We start from the raw sequence: 20673 nt of genomic DNA on the forward strand, positions 1-20673 counted from the left end.
AAATTTGCCCTGAATTTGGCCCTGGGTGCAAACATTCAGAAATGTTAGGACGGTTCTGAGCTTTGCACCATGCCTTTCAGGGCTTCTTAACAGGGGCTCGCAGTGGTCATGTTTTGACATCAAAGGCAAGGAAAGATGGAAGGGGTATCATGTGGGAGGCACATTTAAGTATCTTGGAATTTCTTCTGAAATTGTGACTTTGGAATAGGATTTTAAAAATCAGTCTTTCTGCCTCCATTTTGCTTGAGCCTGTTCAGCTCCCATCACATGTCAGTAACTTCTGCTCAGTCCTGCATGGAAATATGCTAATCACTAAAGGAATCTAACCTGTAGCCTAGGAATTACCGAAACAACCTCTGTGCTTGGAACTACCACCCGAGGAGATAAGGAGGGCATGTACAAAAATAATGATTGTTTACTAACAGATTTATATGAACCTTGTGACTGGGACCATGGCAGCCAGAGTTTGTTGACCATCCCTCTTGGACCCTTCCTAACATCCAGATATCTGCGGCCACCTATCAGCTCCTGACCTCAAACCTCCCCCATTTTCCCCCCTCCCTTGACATAAAAGATGCCTAAATTCTGTATTTTCTCAAGATGACTCTTTAGGATGTTAGTACATTGTCTTCTTGGCTTGCTGGCTGTAAAGCCAGCAGCCCGGCCCATGCAGGTTCGCATTGGATTCGGACAGTCGGTAAAGAAATAGCGGAGCCAAAAACTGATGGGCCATAGTCTTTAATTCTAGCTTGCACCCGGCGGGCAAGTAAAAATACACACTGGGCTCCAAAACCCACTCACATTCAGTGCTCACAAAGCCACTGACTTATCCGAGTTTCCTAGAATCAAAGGTTTCTAGCTCACCAGCCTTATTCTCCTCAGTTCCCCATCTCCTTCCTTATCCCAGATACAAACTCTGTACAAACTGGCATCTCACTCAGCACTCCGCCATCTTGGCTGCTTCTCCTGGCCTCCTCCACGTGGCCTCCTGCTCTCTGCTCTGCTCTCTCCTCTAATCATTCCAGGAACCAAGAGAGCAAGCTCTCGTTCTGCCCCCATTTTATAGTGTAGAAATCCAAACCTTTAATCCAATATACAAAACAGGGAAGTCTCTACAAAGTCACTTCTCTGAGGCATGATTGGATTGTACTGTCCCACATCAAAAAGGGTGGGAAGGCTTAATCCCAAAACCAAGCCCCAGGCTACAATGATCCTGCCTGCCCCCAACACACATTAATATCACCTGGGTGACGGCCTCCTCATGGGCAGCGCCGTCTTTAACAAAGTGAGCATAATATATTTTATCTGCCCAACACTGGCTTTTCTAATAAAGTCACTTTCCTTGCCGACTCCTTGTCACCTATCTTATTAGCTGTTTTGCAGTGAGCAGTTCGACCTCTCACTTGATTACGACTTTATTCAGCTGAATGCAGCTCTTTCAGACCCAGAGCCTTCTGAACTGGGAACAGTTCTGCACGTGTCTTCATGTGCCACCTGCTCCACCCACTCTACCCACGTGATGTTAGTCCGAATGCGGCACCTGCCCTTTCCGCTTGTTCCACCCTCTCCCCTTCCCTCCACCCCATCTTTTCAAGTTAGGAGACTGCATGTCCAGATGTCTTGGTGCATCAATACAGGGTGAGGCAAAAGTAGGTTTCCAGTTGTTCTTATGGAAAATAATATAATAATTAATAAATAATAATATAAGAATAAACTTTGTTTCGTGTACTCACAACTGTAAACCTATCTTTGCCCCATCCTGTGTAATAGGACATTTTATGGCCACAAATCTGGGCAAGTTGCATCTCTCAAAACCTTGCAAAAAGCCATCTTGGATGCAGGTAAGAAAATCTCAGTCAGTTACCAGAACATAGGCTCTTTAGTTTCTTCCCAGTCCCTCAGATACTGATAACAAGTCCATTCTGGAACACAACCTGCGGGTCTCTATTGAGATCTCCTTATCTAAAATACTGTAGCATTCAATAGCATTCATATTTATTGAGTCTTTGTGATGAAGCAGGCACTACCGGTCTCCTATATCACAGTATTTAATCCTCCCAACAACTTCATGGTGGGTAATACAGTGTGTCCGTAAAGTCATGGTGCACTTTTGACCGGTCACAGGAAAGCAACAAAAGATGATAGAAATGTGAAATCTGCACCAAATAAAAGAAAAACCCTCCCAGTTTCTGTAGGATGATGTGGCAGCATGTGCGCATGCACAGATGATGACGTAACACCGTGTATACAGCAGAGCAGCCCACGGCCATGCCAGTCGAGATGTGGACAGTACAGAGGAAAGTTCAGTCTGTTCTGTGGCTCGCTAAATTCGAATCCATAACCAAAGTGCAATGTGAATATTGGCGTGTTTATAACAAAACGCCACCACATAGGAATAACATTACTCGGTGGGATAAGCAGTTGAAAGAAACTGGCAGTTTGGTGGAGAAACCCCGTTCTGGTAGGCCATCAGTCAGTGATGAGTCTGTAGAGGCTATACGGGATAGCTACCTAAGGAGCCCTAAAAAATCTGTGCGTGAGCTCACATCAAACTGCACTGAATAGGTATGAAACTGGGAGAATTTTCCTTTTATTTGGTGCAGATTTCACATTTCTATTGTCTTTTGTTGCTTTTCTGTGACCAGTCAAAAGTGCACCATGACTTTACGGACACGCTGTAATATCTCCTTTCAACAAGTGAAACTCTGACAGGTAATGTTGCTTGCCTAAAGTCATACTGCTAACTAGTGACAGGTCTGGGTTTCAGGTCTCAGTTTGGGTTTCAGGTCTCGGTCTGGCTGTCTTTGAAGCTTGTGGGTTTAAAACTTCTGCTGCTCAGCCTCCAGATGGTTAAGGTCAGACAAAAATAAAATTGCCCAGCCCCTTTCACTTCCCGATTTGCAAAGATCAGAGCATGATACTCTCACAAGTGGAAAGGTGTAAGTGCGTTCTCTTTGGATGAGATTATCAGGTGGAGACAGTGATGCTGGTAAGTATTTGTCAGGGAGCCTTTCTTAACTCCAACTTTGATTTGTTTCCAGTCCCCATATACATTTCCTTGGGAGTACTTAATCATTATTTCATAGAAACCATTTTTGTGCCTTTAGTATCTCTTTTTCCTCGATACATCCTCAGGGTCTGGCACATAGTTGGGAACCAATGGAGAATGAGTAACAGGCTTTCAGTGCCGGGGCTCAGTTGAATGCAATCCCAGATGCGCAGAACAGCTCTGCTACTTACTAAATGAATGGGGCATGTGACTCATGGTTAAAAGAACTCAGTATCTCTTCTGAAAGTATGACTTCACAGTCATGCCTCTCTCCACAGTTGGGATTTTACAGTCACGCCTCTTCCATTGACCCTGAAAATAATGTATTTTTGTGTAAAACCACATGACTGTCTGAAGATTCACAGCCTCTTCCTCTCCTGCCTAGGCCAGCAAAGGACCCAGCAGGGTTGGGTCGATGGATGTTGCAAAAGCAGAAGGCAGGAGGGAGAAGCGAAAAGCCAAGTAGGGCTTCGGCGTTGGACAAAGGAGCAAGTACGGGGGCCAGCTGCGGCGACTGAACTGTATGAAGAGAAAGGTGGAGAAAATGGATTTTAAAACTTTTTGCTTGGTATTAGGACTGGAATTCCTATTGGCATTTTTCCCCCAAGATTCTGAAGTAAAGATTTTAAGTGGTTTGAAACCGGTGTTGTTTTGCCTGTTGCTTGTCTTGCTGTTGTTGTAATGCAATGCTGGCGGGAGGCAGGCCCCAAAACAGAAACAAGAAGGCCTGTTTTTTTTTTGTGTGTGTTTTTTTGTATTTTTCTGAAGTTGGAAACAGGGAGGCAGTCAGACAGACTCCCGCATGCGCCCCACCGGGATCCACCTGGCATGCCCACCAGGGGGCGATGCTCTGCCCATCTGGGGCGTTGCTCTGTTGCAACCAGAGCCATTCTAGTGCCTGAGGCAGAGGCCATAGAGCCATCCTCAGTGCCCGGGCCAACCCTGCTCCAATGGAGCCTTGGCTGCGGGAGGGAAAGAGAGAGACAGAGATGAAGGAGAGGGGGAGGGGTGGAGAAGCAGATGGGCGCTTCTCCTGTGTGCCCTGGCTGGGAATCGAACCTGGGACTCCTGCACACCAGGCCGACACTCCACCACTGAGCCAACCGGCCAGGGCCGAAGGCCTGTTTTTTTATATGGTAACAGTGTTCAAGACTTGACCAGTAGCAGCATAGTGGATAGAAAGTCAACCTGGATTGCTGAGGTTCCTGACTGGAAACCCCGAGGTGGCCAGGTTGAGTGGAGAAGGGGGGTGTTGCTGGTTTGAGCGCAGCAATCAATGAACAACTAAAGTGAAACAACTAGGAGTTGATGCTTCTCATCTCCTCACTCTCTCCCTTCCTGTCTGTCTCAATTAAAAAATAAAAAGACATCAGTAGCAAAGACATAAACCCACTGGCTTAAGCAGAAAAGAATTCTGCAAAATCACCCAAATGGAAAATTCAAGGGTGGGTTGTAGCTAGGAACCAGTTCTAGCAGAAAAAGATTCTGATTGGCATGCCTTAGGTCACATGCCTTAGGTCACTTAACCCAATCAGTGTGGTCAGGGAGATTGGAATACTCTAATTGGCCAGTCTGGGTAGTATGCCCTCCCCTGGGATGGGAGGGATGATTGGAGCACCCTGATTGACAGCCCCTCCAAACACTGGAGTAGAAAAAGCATGGCTCCCCAAAGAATGGATGCTGCTGAGACCAACAGCACACACCCGCTACAGAGGGTTACACAGGAGGAGCCCTCAGGGAACATCCACACCAACTTCCGACCCTGAAAGTCTCCCCTCCCCCTCATCCTGGAAAGATGGGCATCCAGACGCTGCTAGGAATCTTCCAGTGATGAGTTCTCACTACACTTGGGGGCTGCCAATTCTGTTTCTGAACAATTCCAGTAAAAAACATCTCCCTTAAATTAACCTATATTCTTGTGACTTCTTCCCAGCCGTTCAGCTCTTCCTTTTAGAGACTCACAGAATAAAAGAAGGCCCTCCTCTCCATGTGAACTTTCAAATGTTAAGGTTTCAGGGGCTTTCTTATCAGGTGATGTAGGGGTGACAGCCAGTTTCTTGGGGATAAATGCACCAGCCTGGAAAATAAGAGGCCTAAGCTCCAGCCCTCTCTTGGCATTTCATGTAGAATAGTGGCCGCCCTGACAGTAGGTATACACTGTTCCCACCTAACAGACAAGGATGCACTATTCCCCATATTCATATGCTGAAATCCTAACTCCCAAAGTGATGGTATTATTAGGTGGGGCCTTTGGGGGGGGATAATAAGGTCATGAATGTGGAGCTCTCATGAATGAGACTAGTGCCCTTATAAGAAAAGACATGAGAAAGATCATTTTTCTTTTGAGTATGTGGGGAAACAAGGAGAAGATATTTCATTTGCAAACAAGGAAGAGGGCTCTCAGCAGGAACAGAATCAACTGACATTTTGATCTTGGACTTCCCAATCTCTAGAACTGTGAGGTGTAAATGTTGTCTAAATTATCTAGTCTATGGTATTCCGTTATAGTCCTGAACTAAGACAGATACTGAAGTAAACGGACATGCCCAGGGTCACAAAATTGGAAAATGGGGAAGCTGATTTGCATCCAGGACCACATGATCTCAAAGCTTTCATTCTTCACTGCTCTATAACTTTGAACCATTATATCCTTCCTCTGGGCATCAGTTTTCTCACCTATAATTTGGGAACTTTCATTTGCATTATAATCACCTGGAAGGCTGTTAAAACAGATTGCTGGAGTTCCTCCCCAGAGCCTGATTCAGCGTTTCTGGAGTCTGAAGATTTGCATTTTTTTTTATATTTTATTTTTAACTTTATTCAATTATTTTAGAGAGAGAGAGAGAGAGAGAGAGAGAGAGAGAGAGAAGGGAGAAGAGCAGAAAGCATCAACTCTCATATGTGCCTTGGCCAGGCAAGCCCAGGGTGGCGCAGTGGATAAAGTGTCGACCTGAAGATTTGCACTTTAACAAGGTTTCCAGGTGCTGGCAGTCTGGGTTCCACACTTTGAGAACCACTGTAGTAGTTGATAACAGATCTAACATTAGCTTTTTATTTAGCTTGAGCTCAGGCCTTTATTAAATGGTGTGTGTGTGTGTGTGTGTGTGTGTGTGTGTGTGTATGTGTGTGCACGTGCATGTAGTTTTGCTCCACAGTAAAATTAATTCAAGGGAAATTCAAGATGAAGGGAAACGAGAGAGGATGAAGGATAGTAGATGCCCAATCAGATTTGAAAGCAACCGAAAGGAACAGGCTGAGTCTTAAAGGTTTTCTAATGACAACAATCCACTTATTGAGCACCTACTATGTGCTGTTTTCACTATTGTATCTTGTCTCGTTGTTACAGCCCTTGTATAAGTACCACCCCCTCCCCTAGAAGCTTAGATCATCAGCTGCATTTCATAATAGTGGACACCAGAGGGCACCACACACCAAAGGAAAGTGACTATGATTGTGAGAGGTTGTATTGAACCAAGACACTTTCTGGCCCTTCTGAAGCAGAGAAGACTATCTCTTTTGGCTTCCTTCACATCTTCCCTACCTGACCTCCTGCAGCCGCTGGGAATGGGGGACTGGGGGACCCTCAGATGTGCCCATAGGAAGCTCTGGGAATCAGAGGGGTATGTCTGGAGGGCTGACATCATAGTAAGAGCCCTGGACTGAAGCTTCTCTGTTGTGTCTTTGGGCCAATTACATCATTGTTCTGAGCCTCAATTTTTTCATCTGTCAAATTGGGGTGACAATTCCCTGCCCTTCTTTAGTGTGTGTGTGTGTGTGTGTGTGTGTGTGTGTGTGTGTGTGTGTGTGACTTATGCAAAAGTACTTTGAAAACCACGCAGACCTATGGACTCTGCATGCATTGTGGAGACTAGAGTGTAGACGGGAGGGTGCGTGAGGCAAGGCTGGGTAGGTGATAGCTGAGTCAGCCTGGGGAAGAGAGTGGTGGTGGCAGCTGTGGAGGGGATGAGCAGTAGTTAGAGTCTGAATATATTTCGAAGGTAGAAGCAATGAGATTTGTTGAAATATTGCATGTCTGGTGTGAGAGGAAGAGGAGGCCAAGGATGATACCAAGGCTTTTGGCCTGAGCAAACAAAGACCAGTGATGCCTTGTGCTTAGATGGGGAAGATGATGGGAGGATGGCTTGGGAAGTGTTCCTATTTGGACCTGAGAAGTCGGAGGTGCCTTTTAGGTCACTGAATGAGTGACAATAGAGTCAGAGGATTGAGCTTGATCCCTCTCTCGGGGTACCGTAAAGCACACACTAGATGCTGGAAAGTTGGACTAGGTCACAGATGAAAACCTACCTGATATACATGCCGCCACATCCCTTCCAGCACCCCCGGAACATCACTAATTCATCATGGCACTGAGCATCCTTCTCAATCCAGGCCCTGGCCTGGTAGCTCAGTTGGTTGTAGTATCATCCTAATATGCCAAGGTTGAGGGTTTTATCCCTAGTCAGGGCACATACAAGAACACTGGGGAACAAAATTTTTGTTGCATCCACAACAACGCTTGTTCTTACCTAATTCGAGTGTGCTGATCTCAAATCTGACATTAGTTTTTCTCTGTAAGCTGCAGTTTTTTTGTAATTCAAAATTATAGGTTTTCATCTTATTGTAAAATTTTCAACATTTAGTTTAACATAATGAAGTAGAATGTCTTCTTGGGTATCATCTTTGTGAAAATATAATAATTTATATAATGCAGTAAATACACTAAAAGATATGATTGCATCAGATTTTGTCTACAATTTCAAAATAGAACATATTAAAACACTTATTTTAATCATAAAATTTGCACAAAACTTACTGAAATTCTATTCAGGCAAAAATTTGCGTTTGTAGCTCTTGCGTTTGTGTATTTGCTGAGGACAATCTTGTTTGATGCTCCAGCAGTAGTCTGCTCATCACTAACAGCTCCAAGATTTTCGAGAAACTTATCAAGGTGACTGTTCAGGAAGTGAATCTTAACGCTCATGTTACATCCAATGTCGTGGAAAGCCAACAGCATCCTTTGAACCAGAAGTTCATAGTTTTCTGCTTTTTTGTTGCCAAGGAAGTCCTTTGTAACTGCCACAAAAGACTGCCATGCTGCTTTCTCCTCCTTATTCATCTTCCTGGCAAATTCTTCATCACGTATGAGGGTTCGAATTTGAGGTCCATCGAATATATCTGCTTTTATCTTCTCGAAAGACAAGGCAGGAAAAGCAGAAATAATATGTTGAAAGCATTCACTTTCTCTATTCAAAGCCTGAACAAACTGCTTCATTAAGCCAAGTTTGATGTGAAGTGGGGGAAAAATGATCCTGTCTCGATTAACTACAGGTTCATTCTCAATATTTTGCATCCCTACTTCCAGAGCTTCACGTTTCGGCCACTCCTTCTGTGTCCAGTGTTTCTCCCGAGCTCGGCTATCCCACAAACACAGAAAGCAAGGATACTTCGTGAAACCTCTCTGTTGTCCTAGCAGAAAATTTACTGTTTTAAGATCCACAAAAATGATCCAGTTATGCTCCTCATACTTCAGAAAGTCGAGGACAATTTTTATGTCATTATAATCTTCTCGCAGATGAGCTGCATAACCAGTTGGAACCGCTGCATAAACATTACTGTTGTGTGGGAGAACACACTTCAGACTTCGTTTAGAGTTGTCAAGAAATAGCCGCCATTCTGTTGGACTGTAAGTGATAACACCTAGCTGGCTGAGAAGACTGCTGATATCATGACAGTAAACAAAGTGTTCATCTTCGGAAAAAAAGTCCACAAAAATTTGTTCACGCTTCCTGAAATGAGATACTTTAGCTCAGTGGTCCCCAACCTTTTTTGGGCCACAGACCGGTTTAATGTCAGAAAATATTTTCACAAACCGGCTTTTAGGGTGGGATGGATAAATGTATCATGTGACTGAGACAAGTGTCAAGAGTGAGTCTTAGACAAATGTAACAGAGGGAATTTGGTCATTTTTTAAAAATAAAACATCGTTCAGACTTAAATATAAATAAAACGGAAATAATGTAAGTTATTTATTCTTTCTCTGCGAACCAGTACCAAATGGCCCACAGACTGGTACCGGTCTGCAGCCCGGGGGTTGGGGACCACTGCTTTAGCTGACTGGTGAAGTACATTCTTTTCTTGAAGCCTGGAGGCTAATAACTCAGCTGCTTTCTTTGATACACCCAAATCTCTTACTAAGTCATTCAATTCAGGTTGGCTAAACTGCTGAGGGGTTAATGACTATTTGGCATCAGAAGAAGACTCTTCAGATTCTATGACCATTTTCTCATGCATCTTATCAAAATACACTTGATCACCATGTTCACTTTCTTTGTCCTTAGAAGAAATAAAACTATTGAAAACTGGAACCGGGAGTGCCTCAGAGTGTGGGATAGGTCGTATTGCTGAAGGAATATTAGGATATGCGATCATATGCCATTTTTTCTTGCCGATGCCTTTTGTATGGATCAGACAGAAATCACAGTCACTGCTGTGGTCCTTAGGTTCACGCCAAACCATGGGAATACCAAAAGGCATTCATTTGTGTTTTCCTTTTGTCCAGGAACGAAGCATTTCCTCACAATTATGACACACAATATGAGGAGCCCAATTCTTGTCTTGATCGCCAAGGGGAACTTGAAAATAGGCAATATATGCACTTGTCACAAATGATGAAATATTGCACCTTTGACGTTGAAGTGTGTAACAGCCACATCTATAACAGAAGATGTGAGGACTATTCTTACATTTACACTTACTTGAAGAAGCCATGGTTCAATCTGAAAACAAAATAAGAGGGTGTTTTTATCAGATAATAATTTTTACATTTAAAAACAACTAAAAGTATGTAAAAGTGATGTTTGTAAAACATTTATTGCCTTGTGGTTACATTCAATCCAAGAGTCGTTGCCCTTTAACTCTAATTTAAAAACCCCAATGCATGCCATTAATTGTAACAAAAAGAAATTAAAATTGCACAAAAACTAGAGCATTCACCAAAAAACGGATTTCATATTTGGAATCAGCGATGCAGAAATATATAGAAACAGTTCTAAAACCTCATGCAACATAAAATGAAAAAAATTGTTCCCCAGTGGAATCAACCAATGAATGCAGAGATAAGTGGAACAACTAATCTCTCTCTCTCTTTTTATCTCCCTTCCTTTTTCTCTAAATCAATCAATCAATAAAAACAAAAATATATATATATATTTAAAAGGTCTTTTTCAATTCAAACTTCTAGGCAGCCACCATCACGTGGAGATGATACAAGGATTAGTACCCTCCATCACCCTTAAGACTTGACGGAGGCCCAAGAATGTAGTTAAAATCATAGGGTTTTGAGTCAGAGAGACCTGAACTGGAAAGCTAATCTTGCTACAAACTAACTTGAGACCTCCTAAAAAAAGTTTGTCCTCCTTGTCTCAACTTTCTCACTTCAAAAATTGGTTTAATTAGGCCCTGGCCGGTTGGCTCAGTGGTAGAGTGTCGGCCTGGCGTGCAGAAGTCCCGGGTTCGATTCCCGGCCAGGGCACACAGGAGAAGCGCCCACCTGCTTCTCCACCCCTCCCCCTCTCCTTCCTCTCTGTCTCTCTCTTCCCCTCCCGCAGCCAAGGCTCCATTGGAGCAAAGATGGCCCGGGCCACTGGGGATGGCTCCTTGGCCTCTGCCCCAGGCGCTAGAGTGGCTCTGGTCGCAACAGAGCGACGCCCCGGAGGGGGAGAGCATCGCCCCCTGGTGGGCAGAGCGTCACCCCCTGGTGGGCGTGCCGGGTGGATCCTGGTTGGGCGCATGCGGGAGTCTGTCTGACTGTCTCTCCCCGTTTCCAGCTTCAGAAAAATACCCCCCCCAAAATTGGTTTAATTATACTTCCTGTCTCCTAGAGTTGCTGTGAAGATGAAATGAGATAATCCAAGAAAAGTACTCAGCACAGCACCTGGGACACCTGCAGTAGGTTCTTAATCAATAAAAGCAGCAGTAATTGTTGTTGAACTGTGCTACTGCACCTGGAACATTCTAGGACATACGCCTCTTGCTGTGTCTGACCTCTAGAATTGACATATTACAATGCTAGGGCTGTCCAGCAGGAGGCACTATTGACATTGCTACATCTTTATTGCCCACAGAGTCTCAGGAAGTGGGGAGCAGTTTTCTCTGGATTAGTGATTTCCAACAACAGTCCAGGCAGCTGCCTAGAACCTTTTTCCCTGGTTCAGTAAACGGAGCTCTTGGATCCTCCCAAGCAATAGCATCTCAGCCTTCTTCACTGGATCTGGTCCTGTCTTCTCAGATGACAGTTCCTGGCCTCCTCCTGTTTACAGACTCAGGCTAAGCCACTGAACCTGGCATCCCAGGACCCTGGCCAACCTGTCCTTACTGTCCAGCCTCCCAGCTACTGCCAATGTCCCTATAGTGAGCAGGCACATGCCTGCGACCTTCCCTTTGCATGTCACGCCCCTTTGGAATATGTGCCCTACCCGGCATTGTCTGTCTTCTTCCTCACCTCTGTAGAGCCCTGTTCCCAATTCCACCTCTTAAGAGCAGGAAAGAGGTGGAGGTGAGTTCTCCTGACCCCACTGTGCAGACGGAACAAAAGGAAGGCACATGTCCCATAGCGTGTCCAGGCTCGGGTCACGGGCAAGCCAAGGGAAATCAGAGCCAGGTCTCCCCAGCCTCAGGCATGAGCGAGTCACCTGCCATGCAGACCTCCTTCATCTTCAGACTCGGGCATTCATTTGGCATTTGATGAGCACCTGTGGTTTGCCAGGCACTGCGCCCAGCGCTGGGCTAGGCCGAGATGGAGGAAGACCCCGTGCTAGGCCTCAAGGGGCAGCCGCAGAGGGCGAGACAGCACTCAAAGGGGTGATGAGGGTATAGAGCTCATGTGAAAGGATGAGTAACCAGGGTGCTGGTCAGGGGGCTAATTTCTGGGTGCCTAAGGTAACCTTGGAAACCACAGCTTCACTGAAAACCTTGCCTTCCTTAAAAGGTCTTTCCTGGGTCTGTCTTTCCCCACAAGCAACATCCAACATGGCTGACTGACTCCTCAGCCTCCATATCCCTTTTTGGGCCAAGTACCACCTCTTCCCTGCCTTTCCCAGGACCCCCGTCATCCCCCCCAACCCTGCCGCGAACATACACACACACTGCTGCTTAGAATAAGATGACCACGTGGGAAGGCCCTGGAAGGGGGCCAATCAGTTGGGAAACAGTCTCGGACCCACTTCCTTCCTTTCTTTCCCACCCCTCCTGCTTCACTGCCCTCCGCCCCCTTCCGTGGGCCCCCTCCCTTCGTTCCCCCTCTTGCTTTGGCATCCAAGGCCTAGAAAATATCCGTCCCCAACCTTTATCCCTGCCCAGTTGCAGCCCCAGTTGTGTGTAAGGAGGTGCCAGGACTTACCGCCTGATACACTACAGCGTCCCTTCTGCCACCCCTCTCCCCCGCTCCTGTAAGTGAAATCTGCAACCTTCAGCATGTGTTTGTTACACAGAAGGCCACCAGGAAGCCGTCAGCGGTCACTGTGAACAGACAAGAAAAAGGAAACGAAAAGCAGGCCGCTTCCCGGGGCTCTGGTGTCCTAGATCACAATGACATACCCAGTGTTTTCGGGGGAAAGTGGCACGAGGTCAGACCACGCGCCGGGTCAGGAATGTCACATGCGTCAGTTGAAGTGGGTAGTCATTATTATTTAGGTTGATAAAAATAATATCTTTTTTTTTCTTCACAGAGAAAGCAGACACATTGGCTTGAAGAAAACTTAGGAACAGAAATTTCATATATAACAAACAAAAAGCAAAGCTATACCTGTCACCCATCACCTAGAAACGGTCACTGGGAATGTCGTGGGAGGGCACACCGGACCACACACCCTTCTTTTATTCTTTTGCAGAATGAGCTCATATTTTACATATGGTTCCGAACCTGCCTCTTTTACTGAACTGTATATCGTGAGTAAAAATACCTAATGCTTATTGAGATTTTTTTTTTTTTTTTCATTTTTCTGAAGCTGGAAACAGGGAGAGACAGTCAGACAGACTCCCGCATGCGCCCGACCGGGATCCACCCGGCACGCCCACCAGGGGGCGACGCTCTGCCCACCAGGGGGCGATGCTCTGCCCATCCTGGGCGTGGCCATGTTGCGACCAGAGCCACTCTAGCGCCTGAGGCAGAGGCCACAGAGCCATCCCCAGCGCCCGGGCCATCTTTGCTCCAATGGAGCCTTGGCTGCGGGAGGGGAAGAGAGACACAGAGAGGAAAGCGCGGCGGAGGGGTGGAGAAGCAAACAGGCGCTTCTCCTGTGTGCCCTGGCCGGGAATCGAACCCGGGTCCTCCGCACGCTAGGCCGACGCTCTACCGCTGAGCCAACCGGCCAGGGCGCTTATTGAGATTTAACTCTGTGCCGGACACTGTGCTAAGCACTTTGCCTGCAGGATCCCGTGTAGTCAACCCTGTGAGGTTGATTATTTATTGTCCCCATTTTACAGATGTTAAAGTCAAAACTCGAGAGCTCTCTTGACCCTAAGAGGTGGTGAGAGACCGGCAGAGTCCTGGTCTGGAGGCGGGAGGCTGGGCTCCAGCTCATCTCCCCCCATTCAGGGACTCAGTCTTCCCTCCTCTGTGAAATGGGGGTTGAGGAGGCTGGGCCGCAATGACACTCTCCATGGGTAGGAGGCCATAGAACCCCTTCCCCACTTACAGAGGCCATGCCCTCCGAGGCCTCACTTCATCCCCTTCTCAGGCTGACAAGAACCACTAACGCTCACTGAGCTGTGTGGCTGGCTGTTCTAAGCGCTTCATTTAACCCTCCCCCAAACCCTAACAAGGTAGGGTTAGTTCTGTCCCTCTTTACAGGTGAGGACACTGAGGCACAGAGAGCTAAAGTAACTTGCCCAGTGTCATTCTAGTAGTAAGGGACAGAGTCGAAATTCAAGCCCAGACTCCTCCAGCCCCACGGCCGTGTTATCAGTTCCCAGCAGCTCTCCGAGCTTCCCTGCCCGCAGTGAGAAATGCATTTCCCGTCCTGACTCAGCAGGCACAAATGTCAATAATTAACTGGCATCAAAATGCCATCAGCTAAAAACATACCTGCACTACGTGAGAAGCCCTCTAATATTGTTTTTTCTGGTCCTTTTTTTTTTTTTTTAATTTCTGCTTTCAAGTCTCTAAATGGATTGGAACCTGTAGTTTGTTTTTTTCTAAGCGAGCAGGAGAGGGAGAGAAAGAGATATAGGGACAGACAGGGAGAGAGATGAGAAGCATCAACTCATAGTTGCAGCACCTTAGTTGTTCACTGACTGCTTTCTCATTTGTGCCTTGACCGGGGAGCCGAGCCAGTGACCCCTTGCTCAAACCAGTGACCTTGGGCTTCAAGCCAGTGACCCTGGGGGTCATGTGGTCATGTCTATGATACCACGTTCAAGCTGGTGACCCCGTGCTCAAGTCAGTGACCTCAGGGTTTCAAACCTGGGTTCTCAGCATCCCAGACTGACACTCTATCCACTGTGCCACCGCCTGGTCAGGCATGGGGACTTGTAGTTTGAAAGCCATTGCTTATGCTGTTCCCGCTCTGCCCCAGGAAAACCCTAAATGGGTTCAAAGTCTTCCTCATTTGATCTTAGGAAGTAGCCAGCACAGGCCCTGTGACCCCGTGTCAGAGGGGAGGGAACTAAGGGCAGACTTGGATAGGAGAGCTCCTGCTGGGGTCACGAGAACACTGGGATTATCATCTGCCACAGGCTGAGCGCAGCCGTGGCATAGCTGGCCTTCCGTGAAGGGAGCTCTGGTCACCACAGCGCCTTTATTGAGCACCTGCTCTTTTCCGGGTGTCCTGTGCCTTACAGCACCAGGTGTAGGTCAATTCATCTTCGCAGCAACCCGGGCAGTGCGGAGGCAGGAGCCCCTTGTTACAGCTGGGGCAGCGCAGGCTCACAGACTTGTGACTTGGCCAAGGCCACATAGCCTATAAGAAGCCAGGTCTGGTTGGGATCCCTGCTGTGTTCACAACACCAAGCTCAGTCGGGGCCTGAAACATAACAGGTGCACAGTAAACACATCTGTCTGGCTGACCCAAAGCCCTCTCGCTCTGCCATGTGATTCCTCATCAGCCCCCTTGCTGGGAAGCGCAGGTCTGGGGCGGGGAAGGCTCCAGAGCAGTTGTGGGCTTGCTGGGGTTCCTCCCCCATCAGGGTCGCCATGGTGAGTACTCTTTGCTGAGTACCCGCTGCTGAGTTTCGGTTCCAGGTCCCTGCACGCTCGCAGGGCCCTGCCCTGTCAGCTGGGAGGGAGGGAGGGGAGGGCCCAGGCCGCTCCCCTGGGCTGGGGTGGAGGAGCCAGCCGGCGCCTGGGCTCCACCAGCCTCTCCCATCCTTGCCGCTCCCGTTCCGCTCACCTCTCACTCTGGCCAGGCTCTGAGGCCTCCAGTGGGGCCAGAGAACTCTGGTCCTGCCTCCAGCCCAAATCAGGTTCCCACTCCTGGTCTCCTTTCCTCAGCTCCAGGCACCCGTCCTATCCTGTACTCAGCTCCAGGCACCCGTCCTATCCTGTACTCAGCTCCAGGCACCCGTACTGTCCCACTCGGCAAGTGCCTCGGGTGAGCCTGGGGTTCAACCGGGCTGAGGTCACGCTTCCCCGGTGGAGAGGAACAGACACGGGGCCCTGCAGTCTCTATTTCTCTCAGGCTGTGCATTGTCCTTGCCTCCGCGGATGGTGGAGGTGACCCTGGAATCCTAAAGCTAGTGTCCCTTCCTTGAACAGAAAGGGGTCTGACACCCCCAGCAGAAAGAAAAGAGCTGACTTAGGAGATGGTTCTGGAATGGGAGGGGAGGAGGGGGAAAAGGAGGGCTGCAAAGACAGGGCAGAGAGCCAACAGCTGGCTTTGACAGGGTGATGCATGGTTTGGAAGGTGCCAAATGTTCCAAGGGTGTGGCATTTTCACCTCCACCCTCTTACCTGCCCATCTGGGCCCCACCCCTTCTAAAGAGCTGGCTCAACACTCCCTTCCTCCAGGAAGGCTTCCTGGGTTGATCCACCCTACACTGTCGGGCATCACTTTTCATTCTGTGTGAGGAAAAGTTGTGAGACTAAGATCAGGCATGGTGTGAAGTCAGTTGTGAGCTCACACATGGCAGAAATGAGCTTACATATTGCAGGAGGCTCGGCCCTTCTTCCAACCCATAATCAGATGTTGGGTCACTCCTTGGAAATGGCCCCCAGAACCAGCTTCCAGGTGAAACACACACACACACACACACACACACACTACTTGATCATTCTATCTTGTTTGGGGTCAAGAACAGTAGATGTTTCCAAAGTGAATTCTGAAGGACACGCATTAGTGTGTACCCATCCATGTGACCCTCCCACCAGAGTAAGGGCATCCTGTGGTCAAACACATTCGGGACCCCGGGATTTAGGAGTTAAACAACACTAATGGAACCTCTGTATTGCATGCCTTTTCAGATCCTTTAATAGTTCGTACACATTGCAGCTGCATTTTCCCAAATTTACTTGACCTCAGAATTTTTCTTTATAGCAGAGCATCTTATGAACCAAGCCTGTTACTAAGCACTCTTTGGGGGAAGGCTGGGGTGCAGAATATTCTAGAAAAGTACAGAACCAGCTCAGCAATGACATGACCACACAACATACGGGTAGGTGCTGTCTCTGAAGGAACAGTTCATTGCAATGACTTATAACAATACAACATACAGTCAGCCAATCAGAAGTTAACAATGGACTATTCCTGCAGAGGCAAAGGCCCTGATGGGCTGGGTGCTTGGGCAGTGAACAGGGGGCAAAATGTGTTGCCTCACCCCAGCTGGGTCTGCCAAGATCCCTGGACAAGTTGCTTTCCCTTCCTGGCCTCAGCGTTCCCACCTGTCAGATGAGGGTGCTGGAGGATGTGACTGCTGGGGTCCCACAGCTTTCAGCCCCACCCGCATTGTTTGGCATGTCCCAATTCCTCCCAATGCCAGTCAACCAATACCCTCTCTCTACACCAGCCCTGACCCTGCTCCCCTCCCATCTCCACCAAACCCTGTCCGCATTCCTTCTCCTGTGCAAATACGACCTGAGCTGCAAGATGTCACCTCTTCTCAGTAAAGTCTAACGCCCCTTCAGGCCACGCCAGCCCTTGGGCATCTCTGTCTTTCTGGTGGATCCCCCTGTGCACAGCCAGGACCTCTGAACTTTTTCCAGGTTTCTGAAAAGATAACAACAGCTAATACTTTATAGCTCTGGCAGTGTGACAGGCACTGGTGTAAATGTGTATATATGTTCATTTATTTAACCCCCACAACAACTCTGCTCTTAGTCCCAATTGACAGGTGGGGAAAGTGAGTCCAGAGTGGTTAAGTAATCTGCCTACAGACACACAGCCAGTATGGGATGAAGCTGGGGTAGGAACGCAGGCAGTGTGGCTACAGAGCTGTGCTGTCCAATAAGGTAGCTTCCAGCCACGTCTACTCGAGAAGTAAGGCTCTTCTAAACTGAAATGTGAGGTGAGGATATAATACACACCAGATTTGAAGACTTGGTTCAACAAAAAGAATGTAAACCATCACAATGCAAAATATCATTTGCGCTGATTACATGGTGAAATGATATTTTAGACATATTGAGTAAAAGAAAATACACTGTTGCCTGACCAGGCGGTGGTGCAGTGAATAGAGTGTGGGACTGGGAAGCAGAGGACCCAGGTCTGAAACCCTGAGGTCGCCAGCTTGAGCACGGACTCATCTGGTTTGAGCAAGGTTCACCAGCCCAAGGTCGCTGGCTGGAGCAAGGTGTCACTCGGTCTGCTGTAGCCCCCCCCCCCCCCCCCCCCCCCGTCAAGGCACACATGAGAAATCAATCAATGAACAACTAAGGTGCCACAGCGGAGAATTGATGCTTCTCATCTCTCACTCTTCCTGTCTGTCTGTCCCTATCTGTCCCTTTTTCTGTTTCTCTCTGCCTCTGTCACAACCCCCCCCCCAAACAAAAATATACTGTTGACATTATTTCACTTTTTATTTTTACTTCTTGATGTGGCTGCTACCCGAGCAGGATGTATGGCTTATATTATACTTCGACTGGACAATGCTGTTCCAGAATCAGTGCCCACTCTGCTGACTGGCCTTTTCTGGATCAGAGAAGTGGTGGGAGGTAGGGGGTGACAAGAGTGGGGGTGGTGAGAGTGGCGAAGGTGATGGTGATGGTGGCGGTAATAGCGGTGATGATGGTGGGGGATGGTGGTGATGGTGGTGGGTGATGGTGGCAGTGATGTTGATGGTGATGGTGGTGATGGTGGTGGGTGATGGTGGCAGTGATGTTGATGGTGATGGTGGTGATGGTGGTGATGGCAGTAATAGTGGTGATGGTGGTGATGGTGATGGTGGCAGTGATGGTGATGGTGGTGATGGTGATGGTGGCAGTGATGGTGGTGATGATGGTGGGGGGATGGTGGTGATGGTGGTGATGGTGATGGTGGCGGTGATGGTGGTGATGGTGATGGTGGTGATGGTGATGGTGGTGCTGGGTAATGGTGGCAGTGATGTTGATGGTGGTGATGTTGATGGTGGTGATGGTGATGGTGGTGATGGTGATGGTGATGGTGGCGGTGATGGTGGTGATAGTGGGGTGGAGATGGATTAAGCCTTTTCATTTATAGCATCTAATATTTTTTTTAAAACACCTGTTTTTCTTAAAAATACATATTCATTATAAAATGTAATTCAAACAATACAGAGAAAGTAAAAAAATCTCCCTTTATTCTTTTTTCTTTCTTTCTTTTTTTATTAAGTGAGAGGCAGGGGGGCAGACAGACAGACTCTTGCATGCACCCTAACTTGGATCCACCCAACAAGCTCCCTATAGGGAGATGCTCTGCCCATCTGGGGCTACTGCTCCATTGCTCGGCAACTGAGCTATTTCTATTTTAGTGCCTGAGGCGAGGCCACGGAGCCATCCTCAGCACCCGGGGCCAACTTGCTCAAACCTTTTGAGCCATGGCTGCAGGAGAAGGAGAGAGAGAGAGAGAGAGAGAGAGAGAGAGAGAGAGAGAGGAAGTGTGGTGGGGGAGGAGTAGAGTAGCAAAATGGTTTCTTCTCCTGTGTGTCGTGACTGGGAATCAAACCCGGACTTCCACACGCGAGGCCAACACTCTACCTCTGAGCCAACCGGCCAGGGCCTCCCTTTATTTTTTTACTTCAAAGATTGCCAGGGGTTTAATGAGGTTCAATATTTCATCCTTTCTGTGAATACAGAAACACGAGAAGGATATAAATTTTAAGAATAGGTGGTTTGATAATAACATCCTGTTTTTCTTTTTCCCACCTAGCAGTGTATTGCATCTGTTTTTCTCCACCAGAATAGATGAATTGAATTAATTCTTTTTACCAGCAGCATAGTATTGTATTGCATAGTTCTGTCCAAGTTATTTAACAAGTCTCATATTAGTGTCCATTTGAGTCGTTTCTAATTCTTACTTTTTTTTTTCTTTTATTTTATTTTATTTTTATTTTTCCGAAGCTGGAAACGGGGAGAGACAGTCAGACTCCCACATGCGCCTGACCGGGATCCACCCAGCACGCCCACCAGGGGCGGAAGCTCTGCCCACCAGGGGGCGATGCTCTGCCCCTCCGGGGCGTCGCTCTGTTGTGACCAGAGCCACTCTAGTGCCTGGGGCAGAGGCCAAGGAGCCATCCCCAGCGCCCTGGCCATCTTTGCTCCAATGGAGCCTCGGCTGTGGGAAGGGAAGAGAGAGACAGAGAGGAAGGAGAGGGGGAGGGGTGGAGAAGCAGATGGCGCTTCTCCTGTGTGCCCTGGCCGGGAATCGAACCCGGGACTTCTGCACGCCAGGCCGACGCTCTACCACTGAACCAACAGGCCAGGGCCTCTAATTCTTACTATTTTAAGTGTTGATAATATGAACATCTGTACACTGGTTAGTCTTCAAACTTTGGTGGTAACATTTTAGTAGAATTGATTTGGAAAAACAGAGTTACATGATTGAGGAGCCTACACATGCACCATTTTGCCGCAGACTGCTAACTGGCTCCTCAGATATGACCCTCCTGAACACGAGATGTTCTAGGTCCTATGCCATCTCAGCTTCAGCAGCTTTTGCTATGCTGTGTGCACTAGCCTTTCAACTCTTCCCACATTTGCCCTGCTACCCTCCAATACTTCTCCTTTTATGCCAGAGTTGCCTTTGCAAAATACAAACCTGTCATCACCCCCCCCCACCACCACCACCTCCCCCAAAATCCCTTTTGAAGTCACACTGCCCATGGAATTAAGACAGAATCCTTTCCACACGCTAGAAGGCCCTGCAGCAGCTGGTCCCTGCCGACCTTGCCGGCTCCTTCTGGTGCATGCTCTCCCTCAACTTATGCAGCCACACCAGTTCTCTTTGAGTCCCCTGCATTCTCTGTGTTCTTTCCCACCTCAGGACTTTTGCATGAGCTGTATCCTCGCCCTGGAACACCCTTTCCAGCCCTCATTCCACCCTTTCACTTAGTGAACACCTGCTTATCCTTCATCTCTCAGCCCAAAGGGCACTTCCTCAGGGAAGCCCTCCCTGGCCCACCACCACACCAGGTTCTCAGAGGACGCCACTCCTGCTTCAGCACACTCCCCAGCCTGG

This window comes from Saccopteryx leptura, chromosome 3 (assembly GCF_036850995.1).
Source record: "Saccopteryx leptura isolate mSacLep1 chromosome 3, mSacLep1_pri_phased_curated, whole genome shotgun sequence".
Classification (NCBI taxonomy): Eukaryota; Metazoa; Chordata; class Mammalia; order Chiroptera; family Emballonuridae; genus Saccopteryx; species Saccopteryx leptura.